This window comes from Lepisma saccharinum, chromosome 2 (assembly GCF_977018435.1).
Source record: "Lepisma saccharinum chromosome 2, izLepSacc3.1, whole genome shotgun sequence".
Lineage (NCBI taxonomy): Eukaryota > Metazoa > Arthropoda > Insecta > Zygentoma > Lepismatidae > Lepisma > Lepisma saccharinum.
Window position 1 is genome coordinate 127,857,752 of NC_139230.1, and position 6,000 is coordinate 127,863,751.

At 33.1% G+C, this 6,000-nt stretch overlaps 1 protein-coding gene across 2 annotated transcripts in view; it reads left to right on the forward strand.

Moving 5' to 3' along the window:
• LOC145984493 (histone-lysine N-methyltransferase NSD2-like) overlaps positions 1-5,153 on the forward strand; it is a 514,670-nt gene extending 509,517 nt beyond the window's left edge. For both annotated transcript variants that reach the window (XM_083118148.1, XM_083118150.1), the window contains exon 16: positions 3,863-5,153. The gene's annotated coding sequence lies outside the window, so the exon portion shown is untranslated. The remainder of the gene's footprint in view (positions 1-3,862) is intronic.
• The last annotated feature ends 847 nt before the right edge of the window (positions 5,154-6,000 follow it).

The following is a 6,000-nucleotide window of genomic DNA, read 5'->3' on the forward strand; positions in this document are numbered from 1 at the left end:
ATGAACAATAAGTCTAAAACTGGCATGGAAATTTTGGTGGGATGATTGAGTATTATATTTAAGGGGGGATATGAAGTTCTCAATAATGTGTTAAATCTTAGACTGTAAACGGAGTTCTGTAGTTGGGAAATGTTTGAATATTATATTTTGGGACTATATTTAGCAATATGGTATCGACACGTTTTAGGTGCCAAACATGTAAAAAGAGAAGCTGGAAAAGAGTAAATATCATGGGATCCTAAGGAAGTATTGACACCCCATTACATTAATATTCTTGAAAACATGCAAAATATTGTATGTAAAAATGTTCATGCTCACTTCATTTGCAATAATGTCTTATGGAAATGTGTGTTTATCATGTTGCTGAGGTGAATGTGAAGTTTTATACTGTAGCTGCATTACAAGACATGAATGATATTCTGAATATTAATTAATAACAACCCTTCTTAAAATATAATGCTTAGTGTTGGTTTAGTGCCTCATTTAAAACAGGCACATCATTTGAATGATGTACTTCTATTAGCAATATTATTGTATTATTGATTCCCTGTGTGTTGGAATAGTTGTACTAAGTGTACTTCATGTAGTAACACTCACGTTACCCAATAGAACAGATAAATAAATAATATGAAATTCGCATTTCTAACTTCTTGTCACAGGATAATTTTACTTTAAGAAGTGAAATTTGTGCTTTAGATGAAATCCACGTAATTATTGCTATGGAGGATTACTAAAATAATTATTTCTACCCCAAGCAGAGGGCATGAGTTCTTTGAAGGAGGAACTGTTATATTCTCGCCCTGACCTTAGACCCTTTCCCAGGTTTCTCTGGAGCAAGGCCATGCATAGAGTTAAGAGAAGGGGAGGAAATCGAGTATGCAGAGCGAAGGCTGGCAACTGCAGTCACTTTCCCCCTTCCATGCAATCTCATTCCTCTCATGTGTTCATTGATGGAGCCATCTGATGTCACTACTTGTGCAGAGACTTGCTTTCGTTTGCCTGCTCCAGAAATAACTCAGACAGGGTATAGGAATTTCTAGCTAGGGTTCTGTAATATCTTGTGAAATAATAATTGAATGGGTCACACGGCTGCAAATAATAATTGAATCAGTCACACGGCTGCAGCATATTATTTGGTTTGCCCAGATTGAATTTTTTATTTTAAGTTGTGTAACAATTTGTGTTAAATTTGTGAGTTTTATAAATATTATTCTCCATTTACAAACACTGTTTAAATGCATATAATCTAATTTATTACATTTAACCAATCAATATGCTAGCTTTCCGTTATTTCGAAAAGTGAACAATTAAAATAAATATGGACAGTTCAACATGGTATTGTATTAAAATAAATATAAAATATTATGTATTTATCTAAACTATTTTTGGAGGATTAAGATGAGTGATTTTGGGGTGGGAGGTTGAGTAGTCCATCCATGATGTTGGGGGGATGAGCATCCCTGTTTAGGGACAAACGACAGATCAATTATAGTAAAGCTAAGAAGAAAGTTACTTTCAGTAGACACGCTGTCATAATTAAATACTTTATGGCAGAGGTTCCCAAACTTTATGATACTGCACTACCCTTCATATGTCACATTTTCCGAGCAATGCCCCTGTACCATTTTTTTTAAAAATGTGCCCAATTCAGTTTGATTTGGTAGTATGTTTTAAAAAAAACATCTCATCCTGTATTTTATGCAATTTTAACTTTTTCTCTAAATACTAACATTTGAAAATGAGACAGATCGATACATGAAATATGTTCTGGAAGAACAAAGACATTGAATGTGATATGTGACTATGTATAACACAAACAACAACAAATGCATGAATGTCTTTCACTCTTTATTTGGCTTTCACTTGCATCATAATGGGATGGGTGAGCTTGTTTCTCGTCACGCAAAACATCAAATCTAGGGATAATGTTTGATACAGCTACGATGTTAATTTTGCTTCTATATCTAGATTTTATTACCGCCAGAGCTGAAAATCCTACCTCGCAAAGATAGGATGTGTGCAAAAGGGAGAATTACTCTCATGACTTTCTTACTCAGTTCTGGGTACTCCTTTGCCACACTGTTCCAAAACTGTGGCAGAGTCCCGGAAGAGAATTTCATTTTCAATGTGGAGTCTGAACAGATGTCTATTAACTGTTCCTGCTCAGCAGTAGTGAGGGTTGATGGTGGATCTGCTGTAAACGGATCTGTAACCCACTTCTGTTCATCTGTTTGTGGAGGAAAGTATTTGTCAAATTGAACGTGGAGTTTAGATAGATGCTCCAACATCACAGATTTCAATTTCACACTTAATAGTATCTTGTTTTCTTGTATACATTTGTGTAATGTAGGAAAACACTCAAAATCACCTGAATTCATATTGTTCTTCTACAGAAGTAACTTTCTTTCGAAAGCCTCAATCTTGTTGGACAGTTATATTATGTGATTGTCTGCCCTGGAAGCTGACATTCAGAGAAGTCAGCCTCTCAAACATGTCGCACAAATATGCCAACTTGAGAATGAAGTCATTATTAATATAGCATTCAGCACTACTATGTCCTTCTTCTGTGAGGTACAAGAAAATTTCATTCTGCAGTTCATATACACAGGACACCACATTACCACGAGAAAGCCAATGAAATTTACAATAGTAGAGAGGGAAGTGTGCTCGGCCCCCATGTCAATGTACATATTTGAAAAGAATCTGGCCTTCTGTGGTCGAGTTTTGATGTAGTTCACCACTAATATTATAATTTCCAGTACTTGATTTAAATCAGGACTTACTTCCTGTAATATTAATGCCTCTCTATGTATGAAACAATGTGTCCATCTGGCAGCAGGAGCATTCTCTCTGATGAGTGCTTGGAGACCACCATATCGGCCAGACATGGAACGAGCACCATCTGTGCAAACACCTACACATCTGGACCAATTGATAATATTTTCTGTTATGAAAGTGTCCATGATTTGAAACAAGTCCACACACTGCTTTGGTGCCACCTTTAATGTCTTTACAGAAGAGATCTTCATGAAAGTTATTGTCTTATTCTATGAAATGCACATAACACATGGAATGGACATCATTGTTGTTGTCAACTGCCTTGTCTAACTGAATACTAAAATCTGTATCTTAATTTGTTGATAAGTTGTTCAGTTATATCATCTGACATATCACTTATTCGTCTACTGATTGTGTTGTTTGACAATGGAATACTGGAAAGTTTTCTGGCAGCAGACTCCCCAATCATAATTGACACCATGTCAAGAGCAGCAGGCAATACCAGCTCCTCGGCAATGGTGTGAGGTTTCTTGCTGTTTGCAATTAGATATGCCACTTTGTAGGATGCAAGTTTCCAGGTGACGTTTCAGCTTGTTTGGAAGCATACTCTCAGCTGCCAACATTTTCAGGCAGATTACACACTGAAGACGTTCTTCGTTCTTGACAACAGTGCACGTGAAACCAAAATCCAAATATGTGTCATCATATTTTCTGCATTTGTTCCTTCCTGTCGATGTAGAACTACTTGCAACTTTTCATCACTTCAACACTTCTGAACCACTATGTGTCTTTATCAGGTATCGAACTGCACCACTGGGGAGGCCAGTTTTGCATCACTGTCAATCTGCAAGGCCACTTATTGAGATTGGACTCTTTGTCTCTCGTAATGTGACTATCTTCTTTTCCCATTTCCTTAATAATAGCAATTTCTTATTTTTTTTTTCCCTATTTTGTATGATACTGTGATTTTTTAAAGTTGTTAATATGAGAAGCTTAATGAAAAATTTAATGTGTGGATTTATTATTGTTCACGTGTATTAGATCTGAAATCACTTCTAAATTATTGTTTCTGGTTATATTTCAGGTTGGTCAAGAATCCACAAGCAATTCATACCTCTCTGATCATGTAGGTTACTGCCACGATTTGTGATATATTTTCTTAAAATAAATACTAAGAGTAAGGCTGCAGTTGCCAAAATTTTGTGATATTGATGTGTATTTATAAATCTGATAAATATCAAACATAGTATTTGTGAATGTCCATTTGCCAGATATGAAATGATCTAATTTCACTGCGTACCTGTTCATAGAGACAAGAATATACATAGCATTTTTTTTTCTATTTTCCCATTTGGGTATCAGGGATCTTTTTGCTACATAACATTCACAGTTTGCATTGAAAAAAATCACATTGTGTAAAACAGCTCTCAATGGAAAAAAAGAAAAGAAAAAGCAATCTTATGTTCCTGGGATAAATTCAAAGGCTTTTATAATGTTGAAGTTGTTTGAAAATGTTCTCATTTTCCATTTTAAGTTATTTCAGAAAAATGTATTTCATATGTTATATTCTTTAAAAGTAAAGTTTTCAAAATACTGTTAATATAACATCATCAAAGTTTGGTTGCTTATTTCTCAACAAAGAAAAAGCCATTTGTATCAGATACTTTCTCATCAATATAAGAATATGTAATCTTGTGGTACTTGGATAAGATTCAGACAATTTAAGAGTGGTGAAGCTGTTGTGAAAAATGTTCTCTAATGTACATTTTAAGTTCTTTCAACCAAAAATTGTGCAACATATGTTGAGTTCTTATGTAACCACGAGTATTACATGTTATGTTGTTTATTTGAAGTGTTTTTGAATTTCCAAAAACAGAATCGTTTTCTTAGTTTTGTTTCATTATGCAATACTGTCCAGCTTGTCAAGTATATTTTCATAGTTATGTATGATAAATATATTCTTTGTAATAAAGTTTCTTTTTAAAAGTAATGTTAATGTAAATTCATGAAAGGTTTGTTTGCTTATTTCTTAGTTAACACAAAACATAACATTAACAAAGTATAATACTTCCAATGGTTATAAGAATATATAATCCTGTGTTACTTGAGAAAGATTGAAATAAATTTAAAGTGGTGAAGTTGTGAAACTGTTCTCAAAAGGTAGTTTTAAGTTGTTTCTGCATTCCCATTACATGTGGTTGGTCATTACTCAGTTAAGAAGAAGTAATTCATATGAAATATGTAATCCTCTGGTACTTAAATAAGGTTCAGGCACTTTAATCATGGTGAAGCTGTTATAAAAATTGTCTCCACAGTGCATTATAATTTTGTTTCAATAAAATAATACACAAAATGTACTGAGTTCTTATCTAACCAAGAGCATAAAATGTCAAAATATTTATTTGAAATGTGTTTGAATTTTCAAAAGTCAAAATTGTTTTTGTAGTTTTGTTTCTTTATGCAATACTGTTTTCAGAGTCTTGCTTATTCAGTTTGTCAAGTATGTTTGTCAGTTAAGTTTGTCAGTTAAGTATAATAATTATATTTTTTAGAGTAAAGTTCTTGAAATATTGTTAATGTAACTTTGTACAAGATTTGTTTACTTATTACCAAGTTAACAAAATCATTTGTGTAAAATACTTACCAATGTTTATATATGCATGTATATTCCTGTGTTGCTTGGGTAAGATTACACCAATTTTAAGGTAGCAAAGTTGTGAAAATGTTCTGGAAAGGTTATTTTAAGTTGTTGTAGCAAGATAATACATCAGATATACTGCAGTACACATAACTCCCAATTGTATAAAATATTACAATGCTCATTTGAAGTGTTTTATTTTCTATTGCAAATGATAGAGATATTTTCATGTAGATTCTTTTCACTATGTGATAACTGTATTCATACTGGAGACAATTTAGTTTGTGAGGGATGATTTCTAGTAATCAGCACATTCTTTTAAGTATATATTTTTTAATTATTGTTAGTATAACATCCTATAAAGTTTGTTTGCTCATTACTCAGCTCTGAAAAAAGACATTTGTGTCAAATACTTTCCCATCATTATAAGAATATGTAATCTTCTGGTACTTGGATAAGATTCAGACAATTTAAGAGTGGTGAAGCCATTGTGAAAATGTTCTCCAAAGTGCATTATAAGTTGTTTCAACAAAAAATACACAAAATGTATTGAGTTCTTATCTAACCAAGGGTATAAAATGTTA